A 25,069-nucleotide genomic window follows, 5' to 3' on the forward strand; every position below is an offset into this window, starting at 1 on the left:
GAAGACGCCGGAAGGGTGACCTTTCACTTTCTGTCAGCGGCCTGATTGAAGTACAGTTGCTATGGAAACTGTATGGCTGGTAGGTGGCAGCCATGTTGTCACCTTTATGGTGTGTGCTATAACTTTATCACCTTCTTCTATTCCCATAGGTCCCTGTGTCCTGGCAGGTCATGTGATGGACCGGGGAAGCGCTGAGACCAGCAGGGGTGGGCCTGGATACACTCGGCCAGAGGATGCGCCAAGCCCGGCAGGGGTTGTACTGTGGGTGATGTATCGAGCCCGGCGGGGGTTGGACTGGGGGTGATGTATCGAGCCCGGCGGGGGTTGGACTGGGGGTGATGTATCGAGCCCGGCGGGGGTTGGACTGGGGGGTGATGTATCGAGCCCGGCGGGGGTTGGACTGGGGGGTGATGTATCGAGCCCGGCGGGGGTTGGACTGGGGGGTGATGTATCGAGCCCGGCGGGGGTTGGACTGGGGGGTGATGTATCGAGCCCGGCGGGGGTTGGACTGGGGGGTGATGTATCGAGCCCGGCGGGGGTTGGACTGGGGGGTGATGTATCGAGCCCGGCGGGGGTTGGACTGGGGGGTGATGTATCGAGCCCGGCGGGGGTTGGACTGGGGGGTGATGTATCGAGCCCGGCGGGGGTTGGACTGGGGGGTGATGTATCGAGCCCGGCGGGGGTTGGACTGGGGGGTGATGTATCGAGCCCGGCGGGGGTTGGACTGGGGGGTGATGTATCGAGCCCGGCGGGGGTTGGACTGGGGGGTGATGTATCGAGCCCGGCGGGGGTTGGACTGGGGGGTGATGTATCGAGCCCGGCGGGGGTTGGACTGGGGGGTGATGTATCGAGCCCGGCGGGGGTTGGACTGGGGGGTGATGTATCGAGCCCGGCGGGGGTTGGACTGGGGGGGTGATGTATCGAGCTGGTGGATAGATGAGCCCAGAAAGATGGATATTTGGCCGGGTTCACATCAGCGCTTTTCTCATCCCGTTTACAGTCCGCAATGCCCAGACTGACCGTGGGTCTCCTAAGCTGAACGTACAGCCTCAGGTGTCCACGGTTCTAAGTTTGGGTCTGGAGATCTGCTTTCATTCACTACACACCATGAATCTTGTGTGGACCCGGCCTTAAACCAGTGGCTACCCATTGTGAGCAGGCAGATTGTGGGGAGACGTCTGCACTTCATCACTACTGTGCCGCAGTAAACGATTTCTTCGTTAACGTTGTATCCCTGATGCCAAACTTCACTTCCATAACACATCAGTGAGACTCCTGAGGAAGATTAGAATAATAGTCACACATACAAATGTCATTCCTCCTTGCAGATCCTCTCCAGTTCCGTCAGGTTGGATGGTGAACATTGGTGGACAGCCGTTTTCAGGTCTCTCCGGAGATGCTCCATTGGGTTTAGGTCAGGGCTCCAGCTGGGCCAGTCAAGAATGGTCACAGAGTTGTTCTGAAGCCACTCCTTTGTTGTTTTAGCTGTGTGCTTAGGGTCATTGTCTTGTTGGAAGGTGAACCTTCGGCCAAGTCTGAGGTCCAGAGCACTCTGGAAGAGGTTTTCATCCAGGATATCTCTGTACTTGGCCGCATTCATGTTTCCTTCGATGGCAACCAGTTGTCCTGTCCCTGCAGCTGAAAAGCACCCCCATAGCATGATGCTGCCACCACCATGTTTCACTATTGGGATTGTTATTGGGGAGGTGATGAGCAGTGCGTTGTCTTATCCACACATACCGCTTACAATTATCACCAAAAAGTTCTATCTTCGTCTCATCAGACCGGAGAATCTTATTTCTCATAGTCTGGGAGTCCTTCATGTGTGTGTGGGTTTTTTTTTTGTTTTTTTTTTAGCAAATTCTATGCAGGCTTTCATATGTCTTGCACTGAGGAGAGGCTTCCGTCGGGCCACTCTGCCATAAAGGCCTGACTGGTGGAGGGCTGCAGTGATAGTTGTCTTTGTGGAACTTTCTCCCATCACCCTACTGCATCTGTGGAGCCCAGCCACAGTGATCTTGGGGTTCTTCTTTACCTCTCTCACTGAGGCTCTTCTCCGACGATTCCTCAGTTTGGCTGGACGGCCAGGTCTAGGAAGACTTCTGGTGTTCCCAAACTTCTTCCATTTAAGGATTATGGAGGCCACTGTGCTCTTAAGAACCTTGATTGCTGCAGAAATTCTTTTGTAACCTTGGCCAGATCTGTACCTTGCCACAATTCTGTCTCTGAGCTCCTTGGCTAGATCCTTTGATTTCATGCTTCTCTGTTATGAATGGGTCACCGAGGAGGAAAAACCCTAAACAAGCTAAGCCCCAGAAAAACCAGAGAGGTTGGTAACTATGCAGATCCCTGATCCTAACCACACAACTAGCAGTAGCCGTGGAGTGTACCTACGATGAACCTAGATGCCTCGTCACGGCCGGAGGACTAAATAAGCCTAAAGCAAGAAAAGGGGAAAACTAACTGCCCCAGAGCAGACCCCAAAGGAATAGACAGCCCCCACACATGTATTGATGGTGAAACAAGATGAAAACACAAACACAGGCAGGAAAATAGGCTGAGCAAACAATGGGGCCCAAACTAACTAGAAAGGAAAGGAAAGACAGTCTGCAATCTGCCCAAAACCCTACAAAATAATGTCCAACACTTCTGATAACAAAATTAATCCTGAAGTCACTAGACTTCTCCCACTATATCAGCACTCTGAAATATTCTGAGACAGAGCAAAAAAGAGGCCAATCTAATAAGGGACAAAAAGCAGATTGGCAAATACTGATTAATAGGAGTGGAATTTCAGCATAGCCCCAGCAGGGGCAGGCTGATTACACAAAAAACTGAATTGACCAACAAGCGCAAGTGTGAACATTAGCAAAAAACAAACTTAACTTGAGAAGACTGGAAGAGAGCTGAAGTCCAGGACCTGAGAAGCAGACTGAATCATCAGCACCCGGATAGGGCGTCGGCTGTCTTATATCCAGTCTGATACTCCAGAGATCCAATCGTTATCTTCCTCATCAGGTGGCAGATCACTACCACTTAAACCAACTGCACTACCTCCTGTCACCACCAGAGGGAGAACGGAAGGGGAACTCTCAACTGGTGGAGCAGAAAATGAGTTCATGACGAGAGCTCCACACTCCTTGGCTGATCTCGAAAGAAAAACTCTTATCACCAACAGTCTGCTGATGCGTCAGGTGACTATTTAAAGGATGGTGGGAGTGGTCCCCACCAACATCAGCTGACCAGAAAGGGACAAAAAGCAAATTGGCAAATACAGATAAGGGTGGAAATTCAGCACAGCCCCAGCCGGGACTGGCTGACCACACAAAAAAACTGAATAGAACAACAAAATCAAGTGTGAACATTGGCAGAAAAACTTAGTTTGAGCTGACTGGAACAGAGCTGAGAACCAAGACCTGACAAGCAGAAGGAATCACCAGCACCAGAGTAGGGCGTCGGCTGTCTTAAATCCAATCTGAGATTCCTGAGGTCCAATAGTCATCCTCATTATCAGGTGGCAGATCTCTACTGATTAAATCAGCCTCACTACCTCCTGTTACTACCAGAGGGAGCCTGGAAGGAGAACTCACAACTGGTAGACCAGAAAATGAACTCACAACACTTCTCATTTGGTCTGACATGCACTGTGAGCTGTGAGGTCTTAGGCTAGTTTCACACTAGCGTATGGAGGCGCTGCAGAGGGATGTGGACTTCCTCCGTGAAGCTCCTACCCCTGCCGCGCCTCCTCAGCTCCGCCTACGTCGGCATGCAGCCTGCGTCCCCTATCTTTAGCATTGGATACGCAGGCTGTGCCGATGTATGCGGATGCCTACGCATGCTTCGTTTTGACGGTGCGACGACCGCACCAAAATGCAGCACGTTGCGTTCGGCACAGGTCACCGCACCGTCAAAACAACGAAATTGGGGCCCTGCATACCAGGATGGGGGCCAATCATACCAGGATAAGGATGGGGCCATGCATACTAATTTCCTCTAAAACCCAGGTGCGTCTTATAGTCCAAAAAATACGGTATATTTTTTTTCTATATATTTTTTTTTTTTTTTCTCTTACATGGTTAGTACCGCATTTTATAGCCAGGCAAGAGTCTTTCAATTCTTTATGGGATTTTTCTTCATTCCTCCTTGGAGAATGCCTCTGCTTCTGTGAGATTCCTGGGCCGTCTTGCTTCCGCTGCTATTTTGAGGTCTCGCCACAGATTTCCAATGATGTTGAGCTCATGGGATTGTGAGGGACATTGTAAAACCTTCATCTTGCGCCTTCTGAGGTCGTCTACTTTGGATTGTAGCATCCATCCTCTTCTCACCTTCAGCTTTTTTTACCCATAGACTTATGTTTGCATCAAGAATTTGTTGAAATTTCATTGAATTCATTCTTCCCTCTACCTGAGAACTGTTCCCCGTGCTATTGGCTCCAACACAACCCCAAGGCATGATTGATTCCCCTCATTTTTAATGGTTGTCGAGATGTTCTGAAATTCTGTGCCCTTTTTTTTTCTATACATACCTTTGATCATTGTGGCTAGAGACTTCTATTTTATCCTCCTTGGGCCACAGGACTTGTTCCCAAAATGCATCAGGCATGTTTACATGTTCTGCATATTTCTGATGCCGAGTTTTATGGTGAGGATACGAGTGGTTTTCTTCTGATGACTCTTCCATTTTTGTGCAGGTGTCTCTGAACAGTAGAACAATGTACCACAGCTCCAGAGTCTGCTAAATCTTTCTGAAGGTCTTTTGCAGTAAAGTGGAGGTTCTAATTTGCCTCTCTAGTAATCCTATGTCCAACTCTCACTGAAACTTTTCTTGGCCTTACAGACCTTATCTTGACCTCCACTGTTCCTGGTAACTGCCATTTCTTAATTACATTTTGAACTGAGGAAAGGGCAACTATGAAAACACTTTGCTTTTGTCTTGTAGCCTTCTCCTGCTTTGTGGCCTCCACCATTTTCATTTTCAGAGTGCTCGGCAGCTTCTTAGAAGAACCCATGGCTGCTGGTTTTTGGCACAAGGTTAGAGGAGGCTGGGATTTTGTAAAGCTGGGAAACTTACTTCACCTGGCCTTTCCTAACAATGATCGTGAACAAGTCATAACTAACAGGTTAATTAAGGTCTGAAACTATTGTCAAATTTATCTGAGCACACAAAGCTCCAAGGGTGCCCAAACGTCTGCATCAGCCCAATTTCATTTTTGGCATTTTTAAAATATAAGAATACTTTTTTTGTGTGGCTAAAATAAAAAGGAAATGTGTCAGCTTTAATTTTAGGCCTTTTAGAGTTCATTTAATCTTCATCTTGCTTAAAGGGAATCTGTCACCCCTTTTTTGAGATATCATGTAATTATATCATTCAGTTGTGTGTCACATAAGGATTCTCTTAGTACTTTTGCCTCCCTCTGACCCCGCACCTTTCATGCATAAATACCTTTTTTTATATCGGTTCAGATGTATGTAAACTGCCGCTGTCCGGTCCGCTGGGCGGGGCTTATTCACAGCTCCCCCCTCCCTGTCTTGCTCTACACAAGAAGAAATGCGTAGAGCAAGACAGGGAGGGGGGAGCAGTTGAATAAGCCCCGCCCAGCGGACATATAATCGAAATCATTATATGACAGACTCCCTTTAAAAGGAATCTGACACCTATTTTTTTCCCCTATCAGCTGCCGGCACCGCCATCAGGGGCTTATCTACAGCACTCTGTAATGCATTCTGTAATGCTATAGATAAGCCCCCGATGTAACCTGAAAGAGAAGAAAAACGAGTTATATTATACTTACCCGGGGGGCAGTCCGGGTCCGACAGGTGTCGCAGTCCGGGTCTGGCGCCTCCCATCTTCTAGCGATGACGTTCTCCTCTCCTTCTGTTGCGCTCCTGCACAGGCGTACTATATTTGCCCTATTGAGCGCCTGCACACTGCAGTACTCTGCTCTGCCCCCAACAGGGCAGAGAATTACGCCTGTGCAGAAGCCGCGACAGAAGCAAAGAAGAGGACGTCATCCCTAGAAGATAGGGGGCGCCGGACCGCGACACCCATTCGGACCAGACCGCCCCCCCCGGTGAGTATAATCTAACTCGTTTAATCTTTCAGGTTACATCGGGGGCTTATCTACAGCATTACAGAATGCATTACAGAATGCTGGAGATAAGCCCCTGATGGCGGTGGCCGCAGCTTACATGCGAAAAAATAGGTGACAGATTCCCTTTATCTCTTCACATTAACAGTAATTTTGACCATGGATGGGCCACATTTTTACATGCCACTGTATGTGTTAATTTCCAGATATGTTTTCTATGATTCCGTTCTGGCTTTGCCTTAACTTCATGCACCAATAAGGCTGTGTGCGCACAGCGTTTTTTTTTAGAGGATTTGCCAATAAATCCACTATAAAAACGCTAAAAATAAGCTTCCCATTCATTTCTATGCATTTTGCAATTTTTGTGCCTATTGATGCGTTTTTTTACCGCGAAAAAAAACGATTCACGGTAAAAAATGCAGCATGCTCATTAATTTCGCAGATTTTTCCGCATTTCTGGCTATTTCTATGGGTCTGGAAACGCGCGGAAAAAACGCATAAAAAAACTGCGCGTTTTTTGCGGTTTCTGGGAAGGGAGTCCGGTTTTTAAGCAGAAATTTTCTGCTACGTGTGCACATCGCCTAACTCTGTAGCCCCGAATCATCATTTGGGGTTTTTAAGGTCATTTCCATTTTTTTCTCTTGTGGAATTAGCTGACCTTTTTTGTGCTAAATTCCTCAAAATCGTGCACGTGGTTCATAAATTTTGTGCAAAGTAAAAAATTATTTGTTTCTGTATTTTTTTTTTTTTTAGCACAAAAAAGTGACATGTTTCACGAAATGCCGCTGAACTGGAGTGAAGTTGCTCCAAATTTTGTGAATTTTTAAAAAGTTGTACGTAAAGAATCTGCTGAAAACATGTGGACTCGCTAACCTCTGCCCACAAGGCGGAAAACAAGAATAAAAGGCGAGCACGTACAAAATGGACTTCAGAAAGGCGCAAATAGAATAATGAAGTGGCTGCAGACAAAAAAAGGGACAAAGTCAATGATGAATCTGGGCCCGGGCGTGTTTCCTTATGTCCAGTGATGATAGCGGTCACAGCACCCTATAGAAGCGTGATGTACAGCTCCAGAATCCTCTTCTGCAAACGACCCATGGACACAATGATTGTTATTAGTAATGTCATGTATGATTTTATTTTTTTTTTTCTTGCAGAGAGCGCCACTCCTGTGTAATGGCTGTACACAGTACTGCAGCTCTGTACTGACACTTCTCCATGACATCAACCAGTGCTTTGTACAGATCATCAGGTGTCGCACACGTGTCATAGGACGAGAAGTCCCAGCGCAATCTGCAGGTAATTCAGGAGCGCGCTCTGCAGCGGTGGTTATGTGTGAGCGCCTTCCTGCAGGAGATCAGCGTCAGACATATCTAGAAGTCACCGCTTTTCCTGACTGATCATCACCGGAGGCCGCACTCACCTTCACATGCAGCTGATAATGATTTCAGGTTTGGAATAGATTTCACCTTCCTCATTTGTGATGAGCCGCCACGGTATCTGTGTCTGCCCTAGTATGTCCCCCCCTGTATCCGTGTTTTCGTGCCCACCCCCGGTATCAGTGTCCCAACCCCCCAGTATCTGTGTCCGCCACCTTCTGCACCTCAGACAGTAATTATACATGACTAATGTGCATCAGAGTACAAAGCGTCCAGTGACTGCACCAAAAATCCAAGATTACTCAATGTTTAGCCCCAGGGGATAATCTGCTCTAATCATTCCTGAAATCCGCACACTTTATTCTACGGCTCCAGCTCCTCATCTACTACTTCTGACAACCAGCCTGCACGTCCTGTGTGAGAGGTTGTCAGCCCCGCCCCCTGGTGATGACATCACTGATATGACGTTGTCAGACCTGTGACCACCCCTCTTATACTACAGCTCCAACTCATCATTTATAACCGATAATTTAAAAAAAAGTTGAGCAGCTGTGTAAGATGCAATGATCTGGAAATATCTTATCTCCACACATTATCACTCAGATCACACGTTGGACATTTCTTCATTTAATTTGAAAAAATGATCTCATTTAGAAATTGATGGCAGCGACAAATCTCATAATAGTTCCGTCATCAACCAAAGGATGGAAAAGTAAGTGGTCTAAAGAAAAACAGCCGGAGGGTCAATGTCCAAATAAGTCACATGACTGTGTATAAAGAGCCTGTGAGAGGCAGAGTCTCTCCGAAAAAAAGATGATCGGAGGTCGACGATCAAAGAACAACTGAGGATGAGAATTGTGGAACAACTTCAGAGAAATGGAACTCAATGTAGAATAGCAAAGAGTGAATATCCCCATCTACATAAAAATATCATCAGAGTAGTCGGGGGTCTGGAGAAATCCATGTGCACAAGGTATAATGCCGATGGTCCGTATTGGAGGCTCGGGATCTCCGGGCCCTCAGGCCACACTGCACTAAATACAGGCAGTATCCCATTGTGCAAATCACCCCATGGGCTGAGCAAACTTCCAGAAATCATCGTCTGTGATCACAGGTTGCTGTACAATCCACAAATACAAGTGACCGCTCCATCATGTAAGGCAGAAGCCGAATATCAGCACAATCCAGAAGTAATTCCATCTCCTCTGGGATAAAGGTCATTATAATGGACAGAGGCAAAATGAAAAACTGTTCTGTGGTCAGATGAATCAGAATGTGACATTTTCTATGGAAACCCCGTCCGTCGTGTCGTATGGACTCAGGAGGAGAGGGACCATGTAGCTTGTTATCGAGGAAAGAAAACATTCAGCTTGTTATCGAGGAGAGGAACCATCCAGCTTCATCAAGGATAGCGACAATCCAGCTTGTTACCATGGAGCGGGTCCACACAGATTTATCGAGGAGAGGGACCATCCAGCTTGTGTTTGCAGGAAGGAACTATCAAGCATTAAGCTTGTTATCAAGGACAGGGACCATCCAGCTTGTTATTGAGGAGAACGCACAGTTCACATCTCTGATGTATAGGGGACATTAGTACCTATGGCAGGCACAAAAATAGAGAGGTGTGAGAACATTATCTGCTCCAACCAGACAGTGTTCATTTCAGGGAAGACCTTGTATATTTCAGGAGGGCAATGGTAAAACTGATACTGCATCCATCATGGCTCCACAGAAGAATTTAGTGGGTGAACCAGCCGCCTGCAGTCTGGAGCTTTCACCAATAGAAAACTTTTGGGGCATTATAGAACGAAAAATCCTTCAAAGACCCCAAACTGAGAAGCAGCAAGAATCCGAAATCAAACAAGACGGGGACAATGTTCCTGTAAAGAATACGTAGGGATTTAAGTCATGCCCATCAACTGTATCATGTCACACTACACTTTCTTTGGTTGTGGTTGTATTGTATAGCGATCAGTCCTCTATTACTTGTCCATTATATGGGGTATTATATCTTTATATGTCATATTATTTGATGAGTTATGCTATCCCCCTGTTTGCTGAGTTATTTGTTTACTCCTTCAACATGCATAGCTGTAACAGGACACCTGGCTCAGCAGGTGACCCAGCCTTCTCGGCTTCAAAGAAGAAAGCTGGCACCTGACTCAGCTGATGGTCAAGCCTTAAAAGGCTGTGAGTGACAGATCTCACACCCTGAACAAGCTAAGTTCAGGACAAGGTCTTGCTTGCAATATAGAGTCACGCTGAATCAAAACTGCCAATGAAAGCTTCTGGAACATTCTAGAAGTATACTTCATAAGGAGAATATGGAATAATCGTACGTCCTAGCCACACACCGATTGCATTTTTGACATATCTGGAAATGGCCGAACGCCTTCCAGGGTCTCGATCCGTTCTAGCACCCCTGGGTGGGGAGATGCATAGAATGGCTAGTAGGAGCCCGGTAGGAAAGCTGTGTTTGGTCTCACCGCATAACGGGCCCGGGCAGTTCCGATGGCATCAAAATCGCCTTCCGAGGACCGTCCATTAAGGAGTTATGACCCATCTTAGGTTTTGGAGTTTTTAGCTGCTAGATGCAAGGGGAGAGGATTTAGGTCAAGCCCAGAAACCAGTAGGGAAGTGACCCCAAAGGGTTAAGTGCTCATGTAAAGCATGGCCTCTTGTTTCTTTTCCAGGGAAATCACAACAACATATCACGTGGGGACAAGTTAACTGAACAGTCTACCACCAGCCTCCCATGTGGCAGCCCCTCCAGCACAAACCAGGCTTTTCATCTGACTGGTAACTGAGTCTTATATTGTGCATACTTTGTACTACCACTATTTGTATTTGCATGTCTGACCATTGTATATCTATAACCATTGTGTATATAGTGTTTTGTCTCGTGTGCCATTAAGGCGATTAAATATATACAGTAGTTTAACCTTGGGCTGCGCTAACATCTCGATCCACGAATCAACTTGTCCATGTTTTCGGCTGAACATTCCATGCTACTGGAGCTGGTTTCTGGTCCGATAAAATCCCATTAACGGATCGGACTTACTGTATATCTAATGAGGACCTGTTGGCTAGTTCTACAGGGCTGACCAGGCACTGTTTCACTGGTGCTAGTGAAAGGGGCCTCTCAGCCTGTCAGGGTTATGAGCGAGCGTGGTTCCACGTCAGCGACTGTGTGGACCACATTACGTCTCTCCCCATGCCTCCCAGGGACCATGTGGACAGAACGTGTCTGTGTAAAACTATGCCAAGCTGACATGCGTGTCCTCAGGGGATGCGGAACATCACATTGATGCAAGTGAGTAGAGCATACTATATGATCGGACGTCATAGTGATGTCAGGCGGGGTGGCGAGGCGTGGGTTCTTCACATGTGGTGGAAGCAATGGGATTCTGCGTGATAGCTCTGGTGCCATCCTTCACATGTGGTGGCAGCATGGTGAGATTGAGATAAGTATGTAAACGTGGGACCCCTACTCCCAGACACTAAGGACTACCAGCAGTAGCTTTTTACTGCTGGGATCCTAAGGTCAGGTCAGCACTAGATAGTCCAAGTGCAAATACTGTAAGATGTGTTTGTGCATCAAGTTGCAGCTCCATGTCAGTGACAAAAGATTGCAAGGTTTGCCGGTGGCACCAGGGCCAGGGAGATGGCAAATTCTACAGATGTTGGATGGTTGGGAAGAGGTGGAAGCCAGTCCCTCAGTCAGCCGCTCACCAACTGCCCGTCCTCCCAGCCAGGCAGTCTCGGCTACCCTCCTGCAAGCTGTCCTGACCAGGCCTCCTACGAGACCCTCATGGCAGCAGAATGCCGTGAGCAAGCTTCGCGTAAACACCAGTGACAAATGCTCCAGCTACAGAGCGCAGCCAGTTGCATGTCCACTGAGATCCGTGTCCCTAAGCTACGGGCGGAGGACTTCCTCCTGCTGGACAAAGGGGAGGACATGGACACTTTCTTGCTGGCATTTGAAAAAACTTACAATGCCATCTGCCTGAGGACCAGTGGGTCTGGTTGTTAACCCCTTGCCTCACGGGTAAGGCGCTGGAAATCTTTGGGTACCTGCCTAGCAAGACCACCCTGAGCTATAAGGATATCAAGTACACTCTGGTCCGGTAGTATAACTTGACCACTGAGACGTACCAGAAGAAGCTCCAGAGGATGCATGAGGGTCCTGCAGACAGCTGGGCCGATCACATGAGGACCCTACTGAGAGCAGTTGACCAATGGATCATGGGATTGGAGCTCACCATTCTGTAGCTGAAGGAGCTGTCACGACCCACAAGGGTCGGACCAGCGTACAGAACAACAAACACCAACAAGGATGGAAAAAGGGGGTGGAAGGCCCTAACAATGAGAAACGAGGAATGGGGCACCTAACACAGCCTGTGCCTATCCATAACCTCCCCTAATGCCCTATGCGGGTCCTTACCCCCCCCACCATCACATGCCTCGTCCCTAACTGTCACCTCACTATACCCTGGCTGGTGTACTGGCCGGCAAGGACGCTAGCCTCAACACTGCAGATTATGTAAACACAGGGAGTAGTGACAAGTACGACACATACAAAGACAGGAAATGAGGAAACTTAGCTTTCAAGCTTCTGCTTCAAGCTCCATACAGAAGAGAATTCAGATCCAGGACCACAAGCAGCGGATACACGCTGACACCAGAGAGTGTTATGAATGGGAAACCGAGGAGGAAAAAAAAAAACAAGCTAAGTCTCAGAAAACCAGAGAAGTTGGTAGCTATGCAGATTGCAGATCCCTAATCTTACCCGCACAACTAGCAGCAGTCGTGGAGCGTTCCTATGTTGGTCCTAGACGCCTTGTCACAACCGGAGAACTACATAAGCCTAAAGCAGGAAAAGAGGAGAACTACATAAGCCTAAAGCAGGAAAAGAGGAAAACTAACTGCCCCAGAGCAGACCCCAAAGGAAAGACAGCCCCCCACATGTATTGACGGTGAAACAAGATGAAAATACAAACAAAGGCAGGAAAATAGGCTGAGCAAACGATGGGGCCCGGCTAACTAAAAAGGACAGAAAAGGAAAGACACTGTCTGCAATCTGCCAAAAAAAAAACCTACAAAAATATTGTCCAACACTTCTGATAGCAAAATTAACCCTGAAGTCACTAGACTTCTAAACCTATATCAGCACTCTGAAATATTCTAAGACAGAGCAAAAAAGAGGCCAATCTAATAAGGGACAAAAAGCAGATTGGCAAATACTGATTAATAGGAGTGGAATTTCAGCATAGCCCCAGCAGGGGCAGGCTGATTACACAAAAGACTGAATTGACCAACAAGCGCAAGTGTGAACATTAGCAAAAAACAAACTTAACTTGAGAAGACTGGAAGAGAGCTGAAGTCCAGGACCTGAGAAGCAGACTGAATCACCAGCACCCGGATAGGGCGTCGGCTGTCTTATATCCAGTCTGATACTCCAGAGATCCAATCGTTATCTTCCTCATAAGGTGGCAGATCACTACCACTTAAACCAACTGCACTACCTCCTGTCACTACCAGAGGGAGAACGGAAGGGGAACTCTCAACTGGTGGAGCAGAAAATGAGTTCATGACAGTGCCCCCCCCTTGAGGAGGGGTCACCGAACCCTCATCCTTGCCACCAGGCCGATCAGGATGGGCCCGGTGAAAAGCACGAACCAATTTATTGGCATGAATATCAGAGGCAGAGACCCAAGAATTATCCTCCTGGCCATAACCCTTCCATTTGACCAAATACTGGAGTCTCCGTTTAACCAAACGAGGATCCAATATTTTCTCTACCTTATATTCCACATTGCCTTTAACCAATACAGGATCAGGAGGTGCCGCCACAGGAACTACTGGCTCAACACACCTCTTCAACAGTGACTTGTGAAATACGTTATGGATTTTGAACGTAACTGGAAGAGCCAATCGAAAAGAAACAGGATTAAGAATCTCCAAAATCTTATAAGGTCCAATAAATCTTGGCTTAAATTTTGGAGATGCAACCTTCATAGGAATATTCTTAGACGACAGCCAAACCATATCACCCACTTTAAACCGGGGACCAATGGTCCTACGTCGGTTGGAAAAACGCTGGGCCTTTTCCTGAGAGAGTGACAACTTATCTACCACTTGGTCCCATATCTGCGGCATTCTCACAACCACAGTGTCCACACCTGGGCAGGACGAAGATTCCACTTGCCCTGAAGAGAATCGAGGATGAAACCCAAAATTACAGAAAAAGGGTGACATCAGAGTGGCAGAACTAGCTCTATTGTTCAGCGCAAATTCAGCCAAGGGCAAAAATGAGACCCAATCATCTTGATCAGCAGATATAACACTCCAGGGTCTGGTTTGTTCTCTCAGTCTGCCCTTTGGTCTGGGGATGAAACGCGGAGGAGAAGGATAACTGAATTCCCAGATTGGAACAAAAGGCTTTCCAGAATCTGGAAACAAACTGGACCCCTCTATTTGACACAATGTTCTCAGGAATCCCGTGTAACCGAACCACCTGTTGTAAAAACAAGGGCACCAACTCAGCGGAAGATGGCAACTTTGAGAGTGGTACAAGATGGACCATCTTCTAAAATCTATCACAAATCACCCAGATAACAGTCATTCTCTGAGAGACAGGAAGATCAGAAATAAAATCCATTGAGATATTGGTCCATGGGCTCTTGGGCACTGGCAGGGGCATCAGCAACCCACTAGTATGAGAACAGGGTTTAGACCGAGAACAAGTCCCACAGAACTGTACAAAATTCCTGACATCACGAGATAAGGCAGGCCACCAAAACGACCGACTCACCAAATCTCTGGTACCAAAAATACCCGGATGACCAGCCAATGCGGAGCAATGGACTTCAGACATCATCAGGAACATACAATCTTCCCATAGGGCAACGCTCAGGTTTATCGTCCTGAAATTCCTCCAGGGCGCGTCTCAAATCGGGCGAAATGGCAGAACTACCCCCTCACCTAGGATAGTAGTAGGCTCGGTCACATTAAGCGAATCAGCAAAGAAACTCCTAGAAAGGGCGTCTGCCTTAATATTCTTAGTGCCCGGAAGAAAAGAGACCACAAAATTAAAACGCGTGAAAAACAAGGCCCATCTAGCCTGTCTAGGATTCAAGCGTTTGGCCGACTCCAGATAAATCAGATTCTTGTGATCGGTGAGGACCACAACTCGATGTCTAGCTCCCTCCAACCAATGTCTCCACTCCTCAAATGTCCATTTCATGGCCAACAATTCCCGATTCCCCACGTCATAGTTGCGTTCAGATGGGGAGAACTTTCAAGAAAAGAAGGCACAGGGATTCATCTTAGAAGTCACAGGGTCTTTTTGGGACAACACAGCTCCTGCACCAATCTCAGAAGCGTCCACCTCCACTTCAAATGGAAGTGAGACATCAGGTTGCCGTAAAACTGGAGCTGAAGTAAATCTCCGCTTAAGCTCCTGAAATGCTGAGACAGCCTCAGAAGACCAGTTCAGCACATCAGCTCCCTTCTTGGTCAGATCAGTCAGTGGTTTGACAATACTAGAAAAATTACCTATAAATTTACGATAGAAATTAGAAAAACCCAAAAACTTCTGGAGAGCCTTTAAAGAAGTAGGCTGAACCCAATCATAAATGGCCTGTACCTTGGCCGGGTCCATTTCAATAGTTGATGGAGACAAGATAAATCCCAAAAATGAAATCCTCTGTACACCAAAGAGGCACTTCGATCCCTTAACAAACAGGGAATTCTCCCTCAAAGTCCATAACACAGTCCGGACATGTTCCACATGGGAATCCCAATCACTAGAAAAGATCAAAATATCATCCAGATAGATGATCAAAAACTTATCCACAAAGTCCCGGAAAATATTCATAAGGGATTGGAAGATAGAAGGGGCATTAGAGAGCCCAAAAGGCATCACCAGGTACTCAAAATGTCCCTCCGGAGTATTAAATGCCGTCTTCCATTCATCCCCGTGCTTGATGCGAATAAGATTATACGCCCCCCTGAGGTCAAGCTTAGTAAACCAGCAGGCACTCTTAACTCTGGAGAATACATCAGAGGTAATGGGTACTGATATTTAACAGTCATCTTGTTAAGGGAACGATATTCAATACACGGTCTTAATGAACCATCTTTCTTGGCCACAAAAAAAAAACCAGCGCCTAAAGGTGACGAGGATGGTCTAATATGACCCTTCTCCAAAGACTCCTTAATATAGGATCGCATAGCATCATGTTCGGGTCAGATAAGTTGAAAAGCCGACCCTTGGGAAAGTTACACCCAGGCATCAACTCAATTGCACAGTCATAACTCCTATGAGGAGGCAAAGATGCAGACTTACTCTCACTAAAAACATCAGAGAAATCAGCCAGATAATCAGGAATATCATGAGACTGAGGAGAGGTGGAGAAAACAGGAGCGTCCCTAAGAACACACTGACAACCCCAACTCACCACAGACACATACTTCCAATCCAAAACTGGGTTTTGAGTTTGCAACCAGGGGAACCCCAGAACAATAGTATCATGCAAATTATGCAGCACCAAAAATTTACAATTTTCTTGGTGGTCTGGGGCAACTCGCATTATCACCTGGGTCCAAAACTGAGGTTTTTCTCCGCCAAAGGAGTGGCATCAATACCCCTCAAAGGAATGGGCGTCTGCTGAGGCGTCATGGACAAACCACAACGTTTAGCAAAGTCCAAATCCATCAGATTCAGAGCTGCTCCTGAATCCACAAAAGCCTTAGTGGAAAATGTGGACAAGGAGCAGATCAGAGTAATTGCCAAAAGGAACTTAGGTTGTATACTGCCCACAGCAAATGTGTGTGCAAAACGTTTCTCTCGTTTAGGGCAGACAGAAATAGTATGAGAGGCGTCTCCACAGAAAAAACACAGCTTATTATGCCTTCTAAACTCCTGACGTTGCGCCCTAGACAAAACCCCATCACATTGCATAGGTTCAGACATTTGTTCAAAAGGTGGCAGCGCCTCCCGTGTAGTTTTACGTTCGCGTAAACGCCGATCAACTTGAATGGCTAATGACATAGAGCCATCCAGACCAGAAGGAACATGAAATCCCACCATAACATCTTTTACGGTCTCTGACAAACCTTTCCGAAAGAGAGCTGCCAATGCTCTAACATTCCATGTAGTAAGGACCGCCAACTTTCGGAATTTTTGACAGTACAACTCTGCAGGATCCTGACTCTGGTTTAATGCCAACAGGGTTCTCTCAGCTTGATCAACGGCATTAGGTTCATCATACAACAACCCCAAGGCCTGAAAAAATGCATCCACATTAGTCAGAATAGGATTTTCAGGTGTCAGAGAAAAAGCCCAATCTTGGGGATCGCTGCGCAGCAAGGAGATGACAATTTTAACCTGCTGCACAGAGCTCCCCGATGAGTTAGGCTTCAAAGCAAGAAATAATTTACAATTATTCTTAAAATTCAGAAATTTAGACCGATCCCCAGAAAACACATCAGGAGTAGGAATCTTGGGTTCAGCAGCATGTGACTGAATAAGGTAGGTGGAAATTCCCTATACTTCAGCAGCAAGCTGCTCCACACGATCAGACAGTTGCTTAATCTCCATTAGGAAAAAAATCCTCCTACGGCCCCAGAGAAAAAGAGGAAAAAATACATAATAAATTCTGACACTTTCTTTTTTTTTTTTCTTTAACAATTCTTTCCTGCTTTTGAGTACCCTAGAATCTGCGGTATGGCTGGTGATTCTGTTATGAATGGGAAACCGAGGAGGAAAAAAAAGACAACAAGCTAAGTCTCAGAAAACCAGAGAAGTTGGTAACTATGCAGATTGCAGATCCCTAATCTTACCCGCACAACTAGCAGCAGTCGTGGAGCGTTCCTATGTTGGTCCTAGACGCCTCGTCACAACCGGAGAACTACATAAGCCTAAAGCAGGAAAAGAGAAAAACTAACTGCCCCAGAGCAGACCCCAAAGGAAAGACAGCCCCCCACATGTATTGACAGTGAAACAAGATGAAAATACAAACAAAGGCAGGAAAATAGGCTGAGCAAACGATGGGGCCCGGCTAACTAAAAAGGAAAGACACTGTCTGCAATCTGCCAAAAAAAAACCTACATAAATATTGTCCAAGACTTCTGATAGCAAAATTAACCCTGAAGTCACTAGACTTCTAAACCTATATCAGCACTCTGAAATATTCTGAGACAGAGCAAAAAAGAGGCCAAACTAATAAGGGACAAAAAGCAGATTGGCAAATACTGATTAATAGGAGTGGAATTTCAGCATAGCCCCAGCAGGGGCAGGCTGATAACACAAAAAACTGAATTGACCAACAAGCGCAAGTGTGAACATTAGCAAAAAACAAACTTAACTTGAGAAGACTGGAAGAGAGCTGAAGTCCAGGACCTGAGAAGCAGATTGAATCACCAGCACCCGGATAGGGCGTCGGCTGTCTTCATAGAATCGTAGAGTTGGAAGGGACCTCCTGGGCCATCTGGTCCAACCCCCTGCTCAAAGCAGGATTCGCTAAATCATCCCAGTCAGATGTCTGTCCAGCCTCTGTTTGAAGACTTCCATTGAAGGAGAACTCACCACTTCTCGTGGCAGCCTGTTCCACTCATTGATCACTCTAACTGTCAAAAAGTTTTTTCTAATATCTAATCTGTGTCTCCTCCCATTCAGTTTCATCCCATTGCTTCTAGTCTTTCCTTGTGCAAATGAGAATAAAGTTGATCCTTCTACAATGTGACAGCCCTTTAGATATTTGTAGACAGCTATTAAGTCTCCTCTCAGTCTTCTCTTTTGCAAACTAAACATTCCCAAATCCTGCAACCTTTCCTCATAAGACAGGGTTTGCAGACCGGTCACCATTCTGGTCGCTCTTTTCTGAACTTGCTCCAGTTTGTTGATGTCTTTTTTAAAATGTGGTGCCCAAAACTGGACACAATATTCCAGATGAGGTCTGACCAAAGAGGAGTAGAGGGAAATAATGACTTCACGTGATCTAGACTGTATGCTTCTGTTAATACATCCTAGAACTGCATTTGCCTTTTTTGCTGCTGCATCACACTGTTGACTCATATTCAGTCTGTGATCTATTAGTATACCCAAGTCTTTTTCACATGTGCTGTCACTTAGCCCTATTCCTCCCATTCTATATATGCTTTTTTCATTTTTATTGCCCAGATGTAGTACTTTGCATTTCTCCCTGTTAAAAACCATTCTGTTAGTTACTGCCCACTTCTCCAGTTTATTTAAATCTTTTTGAATCCTCTCTCTCTCTTCTCTAGTATTAGCTATCCCTCCTAGCTTTGTGTCATCAGCAAATTTAATCAGTTTACCCTCAATTCCTTCATCTAAATCGTTGATAAAGATGTTGAACAATACAGGGCCCAGGACAGAGCCCTGTGGTACCCCACTTGAGACATTCTTCCAACTGGATGTGCAGCCATTTACGACCACTCTTTGGGTCCGATCACTAAGCCAGCTATGAATCCACCTAACAGTTGCCTTGTCCATTCCATACTTAGTCATTTTTTCAATAAGGATTGTATGAGAGACTTTGTCAAATGCTTTGCTGAAGTCAAGATATACTATATCTACAGCATTTCCTTGATCCACCCAATCAGTGATACCGTCATAGAAGGAAATTAAGTTAGTCTGACATGACTTATTAGTTACAAACCCATGCTGACTCTGTTTGATCACTTCATTCTTATCCAGGTATTGACTTAAATGTTGTTTAATAATTTGTTCAAAGATCTTTCCTGGTATAGAAGTCAGACTCACCGGCCTATAGTTGCCTGGGTCCACCTTCTTCCCCTTTTTGAAGATAGGAACAACATTTGCTCTTCTCCAGTCTTCTGGCACTTCTCCTGTTCTCCAAGAATTTTCAAAGATTATGGAGAGTGGTTCAGAAATTTCTTCTGCTATCTCCTTCAGTACTCTGGGGTGTAATTCATCTGGACCTGGAGACTTGAATTCATTTAGGTTAGCTAAGTGTTTCCTCACTATCTTTCTGTTTATAGATATCCTGGATTCTTCTATTCCCTTAATAGGACAGTGAATAACAGTTGGTGTTACATTTCCTTTCTGAGAGAAAACAGATGCAAAATAGGAATTTAAAAGTTCAGCCTTCTCAACATCCTGTCTTACCATTTCATCATTTTCATCCTGTAAAAATCCTATAGCATCTTTGACTTTTCTTTTACTTTTGACATATCCCCAAAATCCTTTATTATTGCTTTTGACGTCTCTTGCAAGCCTCAATTCATTTTCAGCTTTAGCTAATCTGATTTGTGCCCTGCAGATTCTGCAGACAGCATTATATTCTTCTTTAGATATGCCTCCCTCTTTCCATTTTATAAACATTTTTTTTCTTCCTTTTTAGCATGTGCTTAAGTTCTGTGTTCACCCATCCTGGTTTCCTTAAATGCTTCCTATTCTTCCCTCTATTCGGAATTGTTAACAACTGTGCTTTGAGAATTTCATTTTTCAAGATTTCCCATCCTTCCTGGACATTTTTGTCTTTAAGGATATCCAGCCATTGGATCCCTCCAATTATCTTTCTGAATCCCTTAAAATCTGCCTTTCTGAAATCTAACCTTGACGTCTGAGTCTTCACAGGTCTTCCGCCTCTAGTTATCCAAAATTCTAAAATAGCATGGTCGCTACCTCCTAGGGTTCCAGCCACTTTTACCTCCTCAACCATTTCCTCCCTGTTTATAAGGATTAGATCCAAGGTAGCAGTTCCCCTTGTTTTCTCCCCTACCTTTTGGAAGATTAAGTTGTCAGCAAGAGAGGAGAAGAATTTCCTTGACCTGTTAGTTTTGCCTGAGAGTGATTCCCAACAAATGTCTGGATAGTTGAAATCTCCCATGACAACTATGTCATATTTTTTGGAGAACTTGGCCATTTGATGCATAAAGAGTTCATCCATATCTTCAGCTTGCACAGGCGGCCTGTAGTAAATGCCTACAATGGTGTCCTTTCCATTGTTCTGTCCTTGTATTCTTACCCAAACAGTTTCCACAGAACTCCCAGTCTCTGAAGCTTCAATCTCTGTGCAGATATATGCGTTTCTAACATACAATGCAACACCCCCTCCTCGTTTATCAAGTCTGTTTCTTGCAAATAAGTTGTATCCTTCTAGTCTTGTATTCCAATCATGTGTATCGTCCCACCAAGTTTCAGTGATTCCAATGACATCATATCCAGTCTTATATCCAGTCTGATACTCCAGAGATCCAATCGTTATCTTCCTCATCAGGTGGCAGATCACTACCACTTAAACCAACTGCACTACCTCCTGTCACCACCAGAGGGAGAACGGAAGGGGAACTCAACTTTTGGAGCATAAAATGAGTTCATGACGAGAGCTCCACACTCCTTGGCTGATCTCCAAAGAAAAACTATCACCAACATTCAGCTGATGCGTCAGGTGACTATTTAAAGGATGGTGGTAGTGGTCCCCACCAACATCAGCTGACCAGCAACACAGCAGCTGCCAGCAAGGAAACTGACATTAAGCCTTGATGACTTGAAAGGAAAAAAAGCTACATTTAAATGACGTCTCCACCTACTAGGATTCACCTCCGCAGTCATCTGATCCTCAAGGGTTACGGCAAACGCTGCCCGATGGTGATGGCAATAACGTAGGCTCCGGAGGCGCAACAAATCTCCAGAGCGCTGACCTGTGGAATACGTTATGTACCTGCATTGCTAGGGTTAACGCCAGCTGAAAAGTCCCTGGCCGACACCCGATATGGCCCGATCACACTAGAACTCCAGGTCCCAAATGCGTACATCCACCTGATGCTTTTGGTTGACACCCACACATATTCATTCACACACAGGTCTGGACCTGAACGTTTACTTCCACGCATGCGTTTGCCAAAAGATGGTGATATCTTTGAGGAACAGACAACAGAGGTGTCCCCCCGTGACACCAAACTCTTACCCTCGCTATATACAGAGGGAACCACCACCCTCCCCTGATACCTCCTCCTGAGATGACTCAGAGACTCAGGGTTGTCTTGCCCCTACTCCCTGGTAGCACCTTAGCTGCCCCCACCAGGGAAGAAGGGGTAGAATGGAGAAGGACAGCAGAGATCGTAGCTCCCAGGCAACAGTCCTTACAAGACTGGTCCCAACAAACTACGTCCCTGGACCGCCAATTTATGACAGGGTTGTGTCTTTTCAGCCAGGGAAGGCCTAAGACGATGGGAAAAGGCATACCCTCCCAGACGTAGCACGACTGGGACTCCTCATGAAGAGTTCCTATACGTAGGTTAATATTATCTACTCCCCTGACTGAGAGGAACAGTCAATAGCCCGAACGGTAATGGGTCTCGCCAGCGTCCTACCAATCAGACCATGGGTCTGAATGAAGTGAGGATCTACCATATTGACTCCAGCTCCACTATCCACAAGAACCAGCATAGTCTGTTTCCCCACCAACCACTACTTCAGCCGAAATGGTAAACTGAGATGTAAAGGTGGAGGAAATATACACATCCTGGTCGTCTCCCTCCATAAGACCAGGGGAACGTGACTTTTGTGATGGAGTACCAACTTTGGCACGAGCTTGGCAGACATTGATGTAATGATCAGTCAGACTACAGAAAAAACATGCCCGCCATCCCACGGCAAACCGCAGGCAACCTAGTTTGAGAGGAGGCTCCTCCCACCTTCATGGGTTTGTCAGTCTGTATCAGTGTGTCCTCCTCCCCAGAAAGAACAACAGGGGGGTTGATTTTGGTATATGTGTCAACCTGAGGCTTCTATCCACCCGGATAGCAAGGGCCATGGTAGCCTCCAATGACCCTGGAGTAGGATACTTCACCAGAGTATATTGAAGCCTAGCTGACAGACCCTGACCAAAATGGCTCCTAAGAGCAGGGTCATTCCACTGTGTGTCAGTGGCCCATCTCCAAAACTCAGAGCAGTACTACTCAGATAACCGGCCCCACTGCTTGATTTTACGGAGTCCAGACGCAGCCAGAGAGATGCCATCAGGATCCCCATACACAAGCGCCAATGCCGCAAAAAAATCGTCCACTGACCGCAAAGATGGTGAATCGGTCCGCAGGGAGAAGGCCCAGGATTGCGGATCACCCTTGAGAAGGGAGACTATAATCCCCACACGCTGTTCCTCATTCCCTGAAGAAAGAGGGTGAAGCTTGTAATATAGCTTACAGGCTTCTTTGAATACAATAAATTTATCTCTCTCTCCAGAGAACCTGTCAGGGAGAGATATTTTGGGTTCCGGCTGAGCTAGGACATGAGCCAAGTCCATGTACCCAGACACTTGTTGGCGCTGCTGTACCACCTGAGACCGCACCTCCGGTAATTTATCCATGAGTGTTTGGGTCAGGCGAACAAAAGCCTCTGCTTGACCCATAGGTTAACTGGTAAATAGTACGGGTTGGTGATAATATCACAATAATAAAGTAACTTGGCACTCAACTGAATAATCCTTTGCAAATTAGATTTATTTTATAATTTATTGCAGTCCTGGAAACGTTTCGGCCTATTATCGGCCTTCCTCAGTCTGCCGACTGCTATCACGAAATACTAATCCGGTACCCAAGTAAGGATTCCTATGGAGATTTCAGAATGTCATGTTGATCTAAATGGTATCTCCTATTATTATAAGAGTGGATATACTGATTTAAATGCCTTGCAAAAAGGAATATCTAACCATACATAGAGAAATGTATAAATCTCCTTGGAGGTATCATGGACGCTTAATCTGTTTGAAACTAGTGCTCTATAGTCCAGGAGGTAAATGGGTCCATATGAAGCTTGTTTAGATATGGAGGTGGCATACACAGGTGGGACGCGGTATTCCCCCGCTCGTCAGTAGATCAACATGACATTCTGAAATCTCCATAGGAATCCTTACTTGGGTACCGGATTAGTATTTCGCGATAGCAGTCGGCAGACTGAGGAAGGCCGATAATAGGCCGAAACGTTTCCAGGACTGCAATAAATTATAAAATCTAATTTGCAAAGGATTATTCAGTTGAGTGCCAAGTTACTTTATTATTCACTTTGGTCTGGGTAACCTACTTGCGCACCCTGCGGTAGTGCCACGCTATATTTGACACGGTGATAATATCACGACCCACAAGGGTCAGACCAGCGGATGACACAATAAACACCAACAACCGGTTTGGAAAAAGGGGGAGGAAGGCCCTAACAATAGGGAACGAGGGTTGGAGCACCTTCTGACACATTCTGTGCCTATCCCTAAGCTCCCCTAACACCCTACGTGGGCTGGAGAGGGAGTAAGATGAGCACGGTGCCTACTGTCCCTGCCCTCAAACCCAGGAGGGCACCTGACCGTGCTTCCCTCTCCATGTCGGTGGGAGAACTCTATGTCATGTCTGCAAGCAGCCACGACACTTCAAAGCCATGTGTCGCCAGCAGCAGAAGGGCCCATCTTAGAAAACGTCCACTGTTTTGTGTGTGGGTAAGGGGGGGTGGGAGGTTCCTTGACAACTGTCAGTCCCTCACCATAGGCCAGGGCATGGCCATGGGACTGCAGGACACAAGCGTCGAAATGACTCTTGTGCGACCTGAGATTGTGTCCCCACAGTATTTGGTAAACGGGAAAACCCTTGCTGACTCTGGGATTGAAGGAGTTGGTCTGGCCCTGCCCGTTGCCAAGGTGTATTTGGACTGGGGTGCCGGGAAGGGAGTGCAGGAGGTAGGAGTAACCTCGAATATTCCTGCAAGTGTTTTGCTTGGGACAGACTTGATACGGCTAGTGTCCCAGTCAGTGGCGGATTATAATGAGGTCAATTTGGGCAGTTGCCCCGGGCCCAGTGGGGTTAAGGGGCCCACAGCCCAGGCCAGTAAATTGCCCCATTATAATCCGCCACCGCGCAGGGCCGGATTATAGGCAGGGCAGGCGGGGCTTCAGCCCCGGGGCCCCCACCACAAGAGCTTCTAAGGGGGCCCCCACCACATTCCTGCTGGCTGCTGCAATGGCACTCCATCTTCTCCCCACCTAAAAGTGAGTGACCGTGGGGGCGGCATTATGTGCTCTGCTACCAGCAGCATCTACAAGTAGCGTGAACGCTGGTGCTGCTGGTAGCGTGCAAAGGCTTGTGATGAGATCACAGGAGGGAAGGTGTCAGGGCCCCCGATCATGTGACCCCTGTCTCCTCCCCTCCTGTGACCTCATCACAGGTCCTGTGCACAGAGCACTGAGAGCAGCCATGTATGTGGAGTGCGGCTCTGCGGGTGGAGGTCGGTGCTGGAGGCCCCATTATTCTCTATGTGGAGTGCGGCTCTGCGGGTGGAGGTCGGTGCTGGAGGCTCCATTATTCTCTATGTGGAGTGCGGCTCTGCGGGTGGAGGTCGGTGCTGGAGGCTCCATTATTCTCTATGTGGAGTGCGGCTCTGCGGGTGGAGGTCGGTGCTGGAGGCTCCATTATTCTCTATGTGGAGTGCGGCTCTGCGGGTGGAGGTCGGTGCTGGAGGCTCCATTATTCTCTATGTGGAGTGTGGCTCTGCGGGTGGAGGTCAGTGCTGGAGGCTCCATTATTCTCTATGTGGAGTGCGGCTCTGCGGGTGGAGGTCGGTGCTGGAGGC

At 46.7% G+C, this 25,069-nt stretch overlaps 1 long non-coding RNA gene across 1 annotated transcript in view; it reads left to right on the forward strand.

Annotated features, from left to right (window-relative positions):
- The window catches only part of LOC141091424 (uncharacterized), a 29,053-nt gene continuing 3,984 nt past the window's right edge, over window positions 1-25,069 (forward strand). Inside the window, exons 1-2 of the long non-coding RNA XR_012232512.1 lie at window positions 1-79; window positions 7,246-10,266. This is a non-coding gene — a long non-coding RNA (uncharacterized lncRNA). The remainder of the gene's footprint in view (window positions 80-7,245; window positions 10,267-25,069) is intronic.

This window comes from Dendrobates tinctorius, unplaced genomic scaffold, assembly GCF_039654945.1.
Source record: "Dendrobates tinctorius isolate UK_male_01 unplaced genomic scaffold, ASM3965494v1 ptg000054l, whole genome shotgun sequence".
Classification (NCBI taxonomy): Eukaryota; Metazoa; Chordata; class Amphibia; order Anura; family Dendrobatidae; genus Dendrobates; species Dendrobates tinctorius.